Consider the following 14,342-nt stretch of genomic DNA (forward strand, 5'->3'; position numbering starts at 1 on the left):
GGCTGCAGTTTTGCTGAACTTTGCGCCCTACCCTAGCCAGAGTCAATGGAGTGTGGCCAAATTGATTACAGCTGCAAAATCCTTGACCCATAAATGCCAGTTGGGTTCGAGTATGGTTTTTTTTTTATTTTTATTTCGTATGCTTCTCTTCTTCGTGGCGTTTCCGTTTTGTTGCAAAGTGCAAAATGGCAAATGGTAAACGGCCAACATAAAAGTTGACTTTTTTTTTTAACGCTTACTGCGTTGTATTTGAACATTAATGCGTTTTTTGTTTTGTGTCTCAAATTATATACCTAAAACACATTTAATGCCAACTACAAAGTTTTTCATCCAATTTCAAGGCAAATTTGCGTGAGGCTTGTAGTTTTTTATTTGCTTTTCTTTTTTATAGCTCTTTGTGTTTGTCAGTTGGCACTTGTAGCTGCCGTTAAATTGCACCCGCCAATATTACACAACATGATTATAAATGAACCCAATTGACACTGAAAAATGGTTACGACGGGAATATCTTAGTATTTCTGCATAAAGTTTGGTTTTTCTATCGCTACATTCGATGATGAGAAATGTAAGCACAATCACAGCCAATGCTATATTATTGAGCTTCTTGAGTATGAAAAGGGATATCGCTAAAAGTTTGCCCACAGCAGCCAGCTATGAAACTTGGCCATTAATAAAGTGTATAGAAATTTGCGATGTCTGAGAATTTTAAACAAATGAAAAAGTAGTTTTTTTTTTTAATTTCCTGCTGGAACTTTGCAATGGTACAAAAAAACAAAAGATTTAAAAGAATTCAAATAAAAAATTATATCTAAGTGTAGCGCGTGTCAAGTCAAAGTATTATCTACAATGTATTTGCATGAAGTAGTCGATAAGTGGCAAAGAACATTCTCCAAAAATATTTAAAATTTCTTATTGAAGAACTGGTCAATGATTAATACAGATGTTAATGCATAAAACCGGATTTCGTTTTGAAGATACGCAGTTTAAGTCATAACGGGGGAATTTTATTTAATTCGTTCAAGTTGATTCACACTCACAAGCCTTGAGTGACTCCACAAGAAACGCACACTCTAGTTTACGAACATTCTGACAGTGAAACCTCTTAACAAATACTCTGGAGTTCCATTCAGATTTCCAGATTTCGCGAATTCTTCTTTCGATTCGATTACTCAACATGTGTTCGACTTAAGTGCGAGACCAATATTGCGGTTTCTTTCACCGGCTTCAGTTTACGTAACCAGTATCGCCTCCTACGTACAAAGCCAAGCAAAATGTCTTAAAAGTTTATGATAATTTACAATAATTCACAGATTAAATCTTTCCAATTTCTGTGCATTGTAATTTTCCGCATAATTTTCGTATAGCAGAATTAACAATACACAAAAGGCAAAAGGCAAACCGTAAAATAGATTTGCCAATGCTTAAAAATGGTCAACAATCTTGGCTTAGTCTCGTTGGCCATTCAACTGATTGTTGTTGTAATTACATATCTTATTGTTGTTGTCGTTCTCTCTCTCTCCCGCTCTTTGGTTTTGTTGTTGTTGATGGTGATGGTGATTTATTGTGTGAAGAACAAGGTTTCTGTTTTTTTCTTTTCGCTCGATCTAACCATGATTCTTATGGCTGGTTACGTTTCTAGCACATTTGCATACTCGTGTGCCCATCCATCGCTTGTGGGCATTGTTTTGTGGGTGGCTGTGTGTGTGTGTGTGTGTTGACCACTTTAAAATAGGCGTGGCAGGCAGCATTGATGCGTGAGCAATTGGCCACATCGAAGCCATAGTCGTTGGTTGATAATGATGCGTCCCTAAGTGGTTTGGCACTTTGAACCAGCGCACACAAAGTGGATGAAATTGGCTTCGTCGCTGAGGTAGCTAACAGCTCACTGAAGGAGTTCAATGCCCCACTGACTGCCGTGCAGCTTGAAGTGTTTAGCGAGCAAACAAACTTGGCTAAGAGACACACAGCACAAAACAGAGCTCAGCACATTGCTTGTAGCCTGTTTTTCAGCCGCCATCAATCAAAGTGTTGACGGCGCTCTTCGAGTGTCTCCTTCAACGCCTCCGCAGCGATCTTCGAATGTGACTGAGGCTACGAATGCATTGAATGCATAAAGGCGAATCAATTGGATGCACAAGTCAAGGACCAGAGCAGCGCGCAAATTGCAATTCATTGTCGTCGCAAGTCTGAAAGGGGTAGTTACACTTCTATATGCACTTCTTCTCTGTCATCTTTTGCCAGTATCATCTGCTTGTCTCCTGACATTTTTATTAAAAATGTTGGCGATCACAAAGGGCATATTTTATGGTTGCCGCTCGTTAAGCGAATGTCGCATCCAGTCTGGGAAAACTGGTCATGCCAAATCGCCGTTGAAGCCTCCATTATTCGTTGTTGTTGTTGTTGCTGAAGTTGCTGCTGCTTTTGGGCATCATTTCCTGTTTAAATCGAATGCGCATCAGCACTAATAACAACAACACGAAAAGGGCTAAAAGCTCCCGAAGACACAGGGAGTTTCGCACATGTGTGTGTGTCAGTTTGTTGTTAAACTGCTTGTTTAACTGTAATCTCAAGGAAAACCACATTTCGCATGCAGGTTTCGCAACGCTAACCTTACAAAAAGGGAAACGCGCGCAATTCGTCGACTGTAGTTCAATATTTTCTAGTCATTTTTTTGGTGCAATACATTACAATAATTACAAAGTTGTGAAATTGGCGTTGTTGTTGTGCATTCCTTGCAGTTTACACTGCTTTGCACTGCTTGGTGGCACTTGTTAATAGGCATAGTGCACTATTTAAGTGCAGCTCAAACTGCCGCCGAGCTTCTCAAACTGCAGTGCTTATCAAACTTCAACTTGCAATTATTTTGTTACTTCATTCTAAACATAAGAAACCTATTTTAATATTGAAGCTAACCAGATCTATTTAAGCGCAAAATATTCACTTGCTTTTGCAAGGGCTGTTGCACAATTTGGAGCGTGATTCCTTCGCCATTTGTGGCATGCCATGCGCATTTCTTGGCACTTGCATTGCAACAGCTAACGGTAAAGCGACGACGACGACGACGTCGACGACAGCGTCAGCGACACCGCCAACACTAGCTGTAAACAGCAACTGCTGCATCCAAATAGTGGCATAAGTACTAGAGTTACGCCATTTGAAGTACGGCCCAGACACAAAACAGTTCTATTACTTAATATGCAACACTAATGCGAACAATGCCAGCACGAAGACAACGTCTTGGCAGATGATGATGATGATGGTGATGAGTGCGACTTGGTTGTGGACGTGAAGCAGTCACAGTTACAGTCCCAGCTAAGCTGAGCTAAGCTGAGCCGACCATTCACTCAACAATCTCCCTTCGCACACGCTCTGAGAGTCGCCAGTTCAATCAACGTTTTGGGCCACGATTTCCAAGACCTGGTTTAGAAAGGCACAAGCTTTTTGGCGTTCGGCTCTGACTGTGGATAAATAGAAAAAGCCACAGAAAAAAAGTGTTAGGCGATTAACAGTTTTTCACACTCGCACAGCTCTCAACATCAACAACAGCTCAGAGTGTGTGTGTGCCACATTCCCTCTCCCTGCCCCTCTCAGTCGCTGTGTCGTTCTCTTTGATTCCCTCAGCAATGTTTGCCATGTTTCTAATGAGCTCAGCTTGTGCGTTACCTGAATGCTTAATTGAGGCTTTTCAATTGGAGCAGCAGCAAATGATTTGATGATTTGTAGTCCATGCGGATGATTGAGAATTCCTGGAGTGCTAGGTCAATGTTCAACTGAGATTCGTATCAGGAGGTGGTCTATCCCACATGCCATAAACTATTTCATTATTTATTTTTTAACTTCAGTAGTAGCGCACAATTTGGCTAAGTTCTCACATAGCTATCTGTGTATAGATCACATTGTTCTTCCATCTTCTTTTATTCTCTTCATTTTAACAAACTCTTTAAAATACTTTGTTTTGCTAAAAAAAAGATAGCTGACACTTTTAATATGTACAAAGTTTTCTTTAATAACAAATCAAAAAAAAAATTAAATAAGAAGCATAATTTCGGTACATACAATATAAACTAAAGTATTTATGATTCCTGAAAATTTGGTAGCGATCAGATAAAAATTGTAGAAGTTATTTAAGAAATACTTTTGTATTGAAGAAAACCCCTTACTTTGGCTGATAATCTGGTATATTTTGTATTTAATTGTAGTATAAATACTCTTGATATATTTCAGTTCTTTCTCGTTATAGTATTATGGTATATTTTAATAATATTACCGCACTGTTTTGCCTTTACTCAAAATGGGTAGCTGGTATCTCAAAGTCCAGAATACTCGACTGAAGTTTTCTTACTTGTTTCCAATAAGTTTGTTTTTGTTTCTAATGGTATTAACAATTTTTTTATTAGAACTGATTTCGCTTTGATTTTTTTAAATATCGCCATCCAATATAGCTTCTCTAGTTGTTATACTCTTAGTCATTAGCATAAATGGATAGACAGACAGATGGATTGTTAAATGATTTAATCTTATTGGACTATCATGGAATACCTAGATATATTTCTCTAAGTATTCTTTGACTCTTTTAAAAAGCCAATATTTTCGTTCATCGTCTTGCTTTTGCTCTTGCTTAATCCTTTTAGCTTGTATTGCATTAGTTATTGTGTATATGTTATATATGTTGCTAGTTAGACGTGCTAAATTTAGCTTTATGGTTATGATTCATCCTGAACGTTCTTGAGTTGTCGAGTTGTGCATTGCTCAGCTGTTATAATTGTCAGTCAATGTTGGGTTTGTCTTGTGCTTTTCTAACAATTTGCTCTATTATTGGCCACAATTTATTGCCACATGTTGTGGCCAAGCCCAGTTCACCGCATTACCAACAGCAAAACCGCCTCAGCGACAACAAGAGCAACAACTTTGTCAGTTCAGTTTCTGTTTCAGTTTTGAGCTCCCAGTTCGAGTTAAAGTCGCCAATGCTTAAGTTTCTTTTCTTGTTTGTTTTTGTTTTGGTTTTTGGTTTTTTTGCAATGTGAAAAACTCGTTTGCATCTGGCTCGTACTCGTAATTTATTTCTAATATTTGTAATATAATTTTTTATGTGGTTTGCTTTGCTTTTTTTTATTAGAGCAAAGAGTAGAGTAGAGTGCGGAGTAAAAAGGCACGCTTTGCAAATTACATAAAACCAAACATAAACAAAGCAAAATCGCACCTCGAAACAACGACTGAAGACGATCGTAAGCCTCTTTAACTGCAAAGATGAGGTAGAGTGGGAGGAGGATGGTTTGTGGGAGTGTAGAGAGCAAATCAAACATCAAATAATTGATAGAATTTCGACGATGATGATGGCTAACTGCAGTACCAACTATGGCCAATGATTGCCAACCTTTCACCCGACCCGCGACTGCTGCTCTGACCCCGCACGAGCCGAAGCCACCAAGGGAAAGGGATTGGTATTGGAACTGAGCTTGGTCTGCCTTGGGGGGCAAAGTCAGCGACAAAGTCGTGAGTCCAAAGTGGGAGAGAAGGAGGAGAATGAAAAGTAGACTCGAGACAACAGACTGCAGCGGACATTGCCACCCGCACGCGTTTCTTTTTGTGTTTGGAGTGAACCAGTTTTTGGGCATTGGCTGCGGGAGTGGTAATCGAAAACCGGCTAAAAGAATTTCCCAACCAAGCTAAGAAGTTTTCCATTTGTCCGTTTGCCATTTGCAAAGCGAAAAATCGCATTGCAAATCGCGCAACAAGCTTGAGTCTCTTGTGGTGTCTTTGGATTCCTCGAGTTCAAGTTGTATTGCAGACCAATTACAGCTACAACACTGTTCAAAGTTTATTGCACCGCAGTGAAAGACTCATTGAAAGCATAACTAATTTTTGTAAATTAAATGAGTCAAGAGTTGAAAGTGAATGTTTTGCTTTTTTGAAATTTTAACAGCATTGTTTAAAAGCAATTTTATTCAACACCGCGTTTTTATAGCAATCAACTGCAGCTAATAACAAGTTAAATACTCTGATTTAGAAGAAATTTTTGATTTTGGTCAGCTAGAATGTTAATCTAGATTTTTAGCGCTATTATTTTTCTGTCAAATTGCAACTATTCATGATAGGTCACTCAACAAGTTAGAAAGCTACAATCGAGTGTTATTGACAATGAGATACCTATTTGCAATAAAACAAAGAAACGCAAAAGCGGTATTATCATTTAAATGTACTATATAAATATACCAAAAAACTAAAAAAAGCAACATAAATATACGAATTATATATCGTATATATCGATATACCAGATACATCTATATTATTAATATACCAAAGAACAAAAATATACCATATTTCCATATCGATTCCACATACATGTATGTGATATATCATACATATACATATGTACATTAAAATTATACCATAAAATACAAAATATTTGTCATTGCCTACCAATTCAATCAAGATCTGACTTCTAATTCTTGAATACCTTTTAAAATTGGTATCGAACCAAGTTTTCAGAAATTGTTTAATCTAATAATATGACTGCCTCTAAAATTACGCTTTTTATTCTGCTATCAAAGCATTTCAGTTCTATATCTTATAGTCTCTGAGATCTAGGTGTTCATATATACATATGGGTAATTCCACGGCGAAATTTGTCCCGTGCGACACTTTTTACAGTGCGCTGCAGTGAAAATAACATAAACTGAAACAATTTTAAAAATAAGTGAATGTTATTTTTAAAGCTCTAGATAAGCACTATATTTAGAGCTCAGATTGATTTTAGGAACTTAATCGGTTTTACGATAAAATATATAATTTCGTTCATTTTTTGGTTTTGCGTACGAATTGGTTAATTTTTGTAATTATCACAACAAAAAACAAAACAGAAAGTAAATTTCAAAACCATTCTTAGCTCTTATTAAAGTACTTATCTGGAGCTATAAAAATAATCTTTTCTTATTTTCAAAATTGTTTCAGTTTATGTTATTTTCAATGTACGGGACAAATTTCGTCATGGAATTACCCATATGTAAATATCGTCTGGGCTCTTGTCGTTGATCAAGAATAGATATACTTTATGGGGTTAGAAATGTCTCCTTCTACTCATATTGTGATAAATTCTACTAAATTTCAAAAAGAATGTTGATCTATATTATTTTTCTGTTCAACTACTGCACTTTCATTCAAAGCAAATCATCCAAATCTAATTGTAGCACTTCCAGCTGCTAAAGAATTCCGCCCGATTTACTATTAGTGAAATCACTGTTGAAAAACACTCTCTGCTCAAGCTTCACCATTGATGACAGCACTCCGCAGCAATGCACCTAATTAAGAGGTAAACAAATTAGTGTACAATCTGAGATTAGATCTTTGATTTCCCCACTTTGAAGCTGTGCGTGAAATCAATTTGTGTATTAACCTCGTTCGCTCTGCTTGGGCTTCATTCAAGACCCCCAAAAATGGCCCCCCAGCCATCGATGGGATATAATTTCGACTGTGGCCCACAAAAACGGGGGCAGCTACGATTACGAGGCTGCGAGCCAAGAAAATTTCACTTTCGTTTCGTTTTGGGCCAGCCTTTCTTTTCTTCGGTCCGAAACTGACCCCCAGAGTTACGTCAGGTAACTCCGGTTACGTCCCCCTCTCTCCTCCTCCGGTTTCTCTGCGCAACGCATCAATTGACACGCCCAGCAGTCGGCGCTCTTGAGTTGGTTGTTTAAGTTGTTGTTGCTCATGTATTTAAGCTTTAAATGATTTACAAATTTATGCGCTTTCCACGGCCAACAGCTACAGCAACAACAACAACAGCAAATGATTTCAATTTATTTGTTGCTTCTGCATTTTGGGCCGCTTTTTGAATGCGAGTTGTTTTTCCCAGAGAGCTTCATGCAGTTGCCCCACTGTGACTGTTGCGGAAACCGTTTTGACGACTTGGCCCTGGAATGCGGTCGAGAAAATGCCGTTGAAAGCATTTGACAAAAAAAATGCGAGTTAAAAGTGCGCATTTCATATATACATTGTACAACTGGTCAAACACACCCTGTGGAGTGTGTTAAGAGAGTCAAGTGTCTGCTTGGCATGTAATTGACGACTTCAGCACAATTAAGGCAATTTAATTGGCCAAGTTGAAGCCCAGACAAACCAAGGCACGACTCAATTTCATACCGATAAACAGGTTCTCTGGGCGCGCTCTTGGATTGCAGTTTTAGAATGTTGCTTTTGTTGTGCGGGTGTTGGCCTAACCGCGTTCCATTTCCAGGTTTCAATTGCTGCTGCTGTTGCTGCTTTGTCCCTGACAAAATGATTGATTATGGCCAACAACACAATGAACATAAGCCGGATACAACTCACATTCGCACTCTCAAATCTCCCTCAACGATCTGCGGAAATTGTTTGCAAAATCGAACTGAAAATCCGAGTTATTATGCATAGAAACATTAACATTGTCTAATCATATTTAAACTGGTTCAAAAAGACCATTTACTTGGCCTTTTCTTAGCTTGTTTTCATAGCCTCTGCGCTAACTTGTTTTCATTCGATGCTACTACTTGGCTTGTTCAGCTAAATGAACAAGTGAACACACATTTTGGTCAACTCTTTTTGTGGTGTTGCTATTGCGATTGTTGCTCATTTGAGTGGGTGGCAAACTAAACTCTGTAGTTGTAACTGTTGCAGCCAAAGAGCTGTTTAAACTCATATTTACAAGTGCGCCCAAGTCAGCTGCTCGACACTTTGCCTAGAGTAAATTTGCCTTGCACATTGACTTCTTTTGTTGCCTTTTGTGCCTGCCCTTTTACAATTTACAATGTTTTTAATCAGTGTCTAATATTTGAGATAGAGCGTAATATTTAAATGTTTTAACTTTAATTCAATGTTTATATGCGCTATCCATAAATCGAAAGAATTGAATAACAAGTGTAGAGTGGCGAATTTTGAATTTTCCTGAAAATTTGGTTGCGATCAGATAAAAAACTTGCTAACTAATGGTCTTAGTATCTTTGGCTCACAATCTGGCATATTTTATTCTCTATGGTATGTTTCGAATGCAGTACTTCAACAATATACTAAATATAGTATAATTTTGTCTTTTTGGCGCATAATAATTTGTATATTTGAAGTTGAATTCCGCTCTCTTTTGCTTTTATTGAAACTAGACTGTAGCTTTTTTTGTTTTTTTTACTCTTAACTTTAACATTCTCAAACGGTGTTATTATTATATAATTTATACATATATCTCAATAAATAAAATATTGTTTAACCAAATATAATATATAAATTTACTAGTTTCAAAACACACTGCATTTTGGTAAAGATTTACAATAACAAAATCCTCACCAAATGTTTAATTTTCTTCAAAATATATTTATTTATTGATTACTTTTAAATGTCAAATCAATTATTTTTATTTTTTGTTAATACATCACATTAATCATTTTATTTAAATATAAATTGTATACAAAATTACATGTTTTTTTGTTGATAAATGCGTTTGTTGACAAGGTGATTTAATTTAATGTTGCGCATTTATTTTGTAAGCCATATTCTTTTAGCGCAGGTTAGAAAGTATCTCTTAGGCGACCAGCCTCAATAAACTGGCTTTAAGTTGTTTATAAAATGGAATGTTGAAGCCACAAGCGTATTAACATAAATTATTCTTGAAATGCATTGATATCTGTTCCAGAAATCTGCAAACTTTACATTTATCTATATGTGTGTGCGGACAAGTGGCTGACACCTTCCGCCCTCTCCCTGCTTCCCCCTGTCTCGATGACTTTGTTCTCTTAGCCGTCGAGTCGAGTGTTTGTGCAAGCCAAACACAATAGCCAAAACAGCTGGCGATTTGCCATGCAACACTTTCAGCCATTGTTGTTGTTGTTGTTGTTGTTGTTGTTGTTGTTTGTTGTGGTTTCGCTTTTGTTTTGCTGCTGCTTGAGCTTTGCTTTTTACACTGCTCTGCTTTGCTTTTGGTCTTTGTGTAACAAGTTTGCATACTACTCGTATGTGATATGTGATTAACAAACAACAAGACACAGCAACAGCACAGCGTGTATTAGTAAATATAATTATAGCACAGTAAAAACTAACAAACAACAAAAGCGAAAAGCAAAAGCGAAGCAGTTGGAATGTGTTGAGAGTGGCGCAAAAGGCAAAAGTTGCGTGATGCAAGCAGCGCACCTCGAAATTCTACAGTAGAAAAACGAAAGACTTAGGTGACAAACTTGATGTCAGACACACACACACACACACACGCTCACACACATAGATAGACAGCGTGGGCAGCTGTTGATGACATTTGTCATCCTCAACAGATCGTCTTACATTAGTGCAACTTCCGTGGGTGCCAGCAACCAAGCCAGCACTTAACTCATAGCTCACAGCTCACAGTTAATAGAATCTTGGCCAAATCAGCTGACTCACATTTCTCCTCTTCTGACTTCTCTTGGCATTGACCTTCAGCGGCGCATTATTATTTTCTAATTAGCAGCTGCCAGAGTCCACTTCTTTGAGCTGATTTCTCAACATTGGATTGTCTTGTGTGCGCTATCATAACGATCTTTACTCTGACTTTGGTTGTGTGTCTCTTTTTATTGTTCTCTCTTTTGTTGATTTTTATGGTGATTTTGTTATTGTGGGTTCTGTCACCTCGTTGAGTGGGTCCATTAAAAGCGAGTAAATTAAACGAAATTATCTATCTACATTTTGACCACAACGCCTCTGAGACCAAGCATTAGTTGGGTGTGCCATGATGTCAGACAGGTGGCAGGCTTCATCAGATCTAAGCTATGATCGCATGCTGATATAGGCTCAGCATCTACTCAGTACTAATCTCATTTTGAAACATGGAAAGGAAAGCTATTATGAAATTTTTGGCATGATGATTGAATAGCTCTTTAGAGTCTTCTTAACTCATTTTGATTAACTGAATCTTTATGAGTTTAACAAAGAAAAGTTCTTTCAATCTTCAACTTTATTTGCGTCATATAAGTCATGACAACAATTAAAACATCTTTAGCACTAAACAATTGTGCTTTTTGAGATAAAGGAAGTGTAGATATTGGCGGACCATAAAAATTCATTAAATGTTGCTTATTGCTTTTATCATAAGTAAATGTGTTATTTGGGCATCGTGATGACATCACTCTTAAACCATTTTAAAACAAAACTTTAGCTATACATAATGTCAGAAATTAAGACTATTAAGCTTATTTCGTATTTCTAAATTTTATCATAACAAAAAAAACAAAGCCACAAACAATTTTGAATGTCTTATTGATAAAGTGTTTGTATTTTTATTGACAATCATCAATGAATTATTGCAAATTATTGTTCAAATAAGATGAATATTCAAACGCAAAAAACATGACGGAATTATGATAAAAAGCAAAGTGGAACAGCAGTCAGGGAAGCTGGCGGACAAAGAGTAGATTACGCCCAATGACTGCAAAACTGTACTATGAGAACTGCAGCAACTACAGCAAAAACAACAATAACTAACTAGCTGCTTGCTCGCACGACCTTCAATCAAAGCGAAGAAGCAGCAACTGCAAGCAGTGTGCAAGCAGCAGAAACTTGATTATACTATAGTTAAGCCAACTTAAAGTTCAACTTGTTTCGTCTCTGGGGCCGAGTCGGGTGCTTCTTCTTCTTCTTCGTCTTTAGTTTGCTTGGGGCTGCTGCAGCTTCTTCTTCTTCCACCGCTGCTGCTGCTGCTGCTGTTATTGCACTTGTGAATGACTTTTTGGTATGACGTCTTGACATTTCGCACAAACAAAAACGAATGCGAAGAAAAAACGCTGGCACTGATAGATTTCATGCTTTTATTTTGCAACTTGTTGCAGCAACATTCAAAACTAATGCGAATAAATCAAGATGCAATTAATCGCACAATATTACAATAATTGTGTAATTAACCTCAAGCGACAGAGATAGAACAATACACAAATAGAGAGAGAGTTGCTGAAGTGTCAACAGAGCAGTAATTAGAAGTTTTATATTCTGACACAAAGACTGTAAATGTCAAACTGTAAGCGTGGGAGCATTGAGATTATCAATGCGAACAACAATCGCACTTTAAAGATTTGTAATTTAAGCCAAGTTTAACATTAGTTTTCAAATCTATGCAGTTCACTTTAGATATGTAACCACTGTGGCCAACTGACGCCGCTGTCGAAGTCAGCAGCCACAATGGACATTCGACATGCAAAAAGCTGAAAATGGTTTGAACCTACCTCATTGTTATATGGCTGCCTGCTTGCTTTGGGCCAAATGCCAAACGCTGAATAATTGGCATGGCAAGCAGACAGTTTGGGAGCCACTTGACTAAAGGCCGCGCGGCAAAGTTGAAACAATATCTAAGGCATTGTCGTTGTTTGCTGCTCGTGTTTTTTGGCAGGCACTGCTGGAAGCTTCAGCGGGGTGTTGCCTAAACCATTGCGAGCAAAAAACTAGTTACAGCATTGAAAATATTTCAAAGCTAGCGAAAAGTCATAAAAATTTAAATATTACCACTGTAGTACTAAATCCTTGAAGCTAGGAATAAAGCAGCAAATTAAAGATATTAATTTGGGAAAAATCCCAAACAGCTTTTGTTCATTTGAAATTCATTCATTCGCATTACCATAAATTCCAAAGCGATCAATCGATAATTTGCATGAATCTCGTTATGCGACAGTAGGCTGAAGGTTGTTGTTATTGTTGTTCTCTGCCCAGAAATGGTCGCGAAATAGGCGAAAACCTCTAAGTGTGTCGCAATGCTCACGTTTCGATTGGTTTTTCATTTTTGGGTCGAGTGCGTGGGGAATATCAATTACAAATGGCCATAACATAAACCCGCAAACCCGATTCATAATAGATTGTAAAATAAAATAAAATAGAAGAAAAGTGTATTCAGTCACGTTTGAACTGCAATGCTCACTTAGAAATGGGGCGATAGTGCAGCGTCAACGGCAAGGAGACAGAACGATTTGATCTACCTTCGTGCGGATTAGAGTTAACCGGCTGGCAATTTACCAAGCAAACCCTTGCCCAAGCGCAGAAGGGGAATATTCCACTAATAAAATTTGATAAACTAGAAATATAAAGCAACAAATTCTTTTTTTTTATGTTTTCTAACGGGAGTTGAACCCAGGTTTTATTTGCGTAGTGATCAAGCGACAACTTAACTCACAGAACCACCACCGAAACCACTTGCTGCCAGTCCAACCATCAACAAGCACTTCTCGTTCTCATTCTCATTCTTGTTCTATTTTTATAATGCGTACAAGCAGTTGATTGCGTCGGTAAGCAGTTCAGCATAAAGCAGTTCAATGTTCTTTAGCCTTGGCATAATAAATAAATGTTTGCAAAGTATTTGTAATATATTCTGACACGCCATTTCATCAATTAATCAAAACCCTAAGTTATCGCCTATGCAATTTCGACAACACTCAACACATATACCACAAGCTCTTCCCCTCCCCGCAAACATGTGTCGAAAACAAGGTGTGAAACTCAGCTTGAGTAATGTTAGCTTTGGGGCGCCGACGTCGAAGTCGCTGCAACCGCGCACACCGAGCCCCTTAGCGTCCTCCACGTAGGCGTTGTCTCTCGCTGTTGCCGACTGCATAAATTCGGCTGATAAAATTTTCAACGCTCTGCATTTTCGTTTGAAATATTGCGCCAGTATGATATTTCAATTTTCAATTAGCGGACACGTTATTACTTGTTTTTCTTAGTTTTGTTTTTTGTTTTTGCGTGGTGCACGCCAAGACATTGTGGGTCAAAGAGCTAAAAATGTGTGACGCATGCAAGATTGCAGCTGGAAGCGATTTGTGGTTGCCGTGCCATTTGCTCTATGTTGTTTGCTGTCAGCGTTGGGTGCTCGTGTGTCCGTGCCCACGCTCCGCCACCATTTGTGTATGTTTACAATAAACGTATGTAAAAAAAAATGAACTCGCTGTACTCCATCTACATAAGTAACTCTTTGGCAGTTGCCAAAAACGCAACACAACGAGGCCAATTCCAAGCGCAAAATGATGTTAATAACTGCTTGCATTTCTGGCAAACTCATGGTATGTGAAATGGAGTAATGTGCGGTGTAAACTCGAAAAGAGAAATGTTGTGTCACTATTAAAAGCAGCTTTATTAAATTTACACTACCTTTTTATTAGTTATTAGTTTATTTTGCAATGCAGTTAATAGAGCAACTCTTTGATTAGAATAAGTAGTTCATTAGGCAGCAGTTTCATATCAATCAGGGTTTGCGTGTGTGCAAAAGAGGTCAAAGCAGTGCAAACAATGCGACAAGCAGCATGTGGGTAAGTGTATTGAGGGAATAAGTGAATGTGATATTTGCCTGGGGCCGTGACAAATTGTATTGCCCCGCAGCA

The 14,342-nt window shown here is 37.8% G+C and overlaps 1 protein-coding gene across 2 annotated transcripts in view; it reads left to right on the forward strand.

The window, feature by feature from the left end:
* Positions 1–14,342, forward strand: part of LOC133841009 (mucin-2) — a 42,220-nt gene that overhangs the window by 14,788 nt on the left and 13,090 nt on the right. The gene's annotated exons all lie outside the window — the stretch shown is intronic.

The sequence above is a fragment of the Drosophila sulfurigaster genome, chromosome 3, assembly GCF_023558435.1.
Source record: "Drosophila sulfurigaster albostrigata strain 15112-1811.04 chromosome 3, ASM2355843v2, whole genome shotgun sequence".
Lineage (NCBI taxonomy): Eukaryota > Metazoa > Arthropoda > Insecta > Diptera > Drosophilidae > Drosophila > Drosophila sulfurigaster.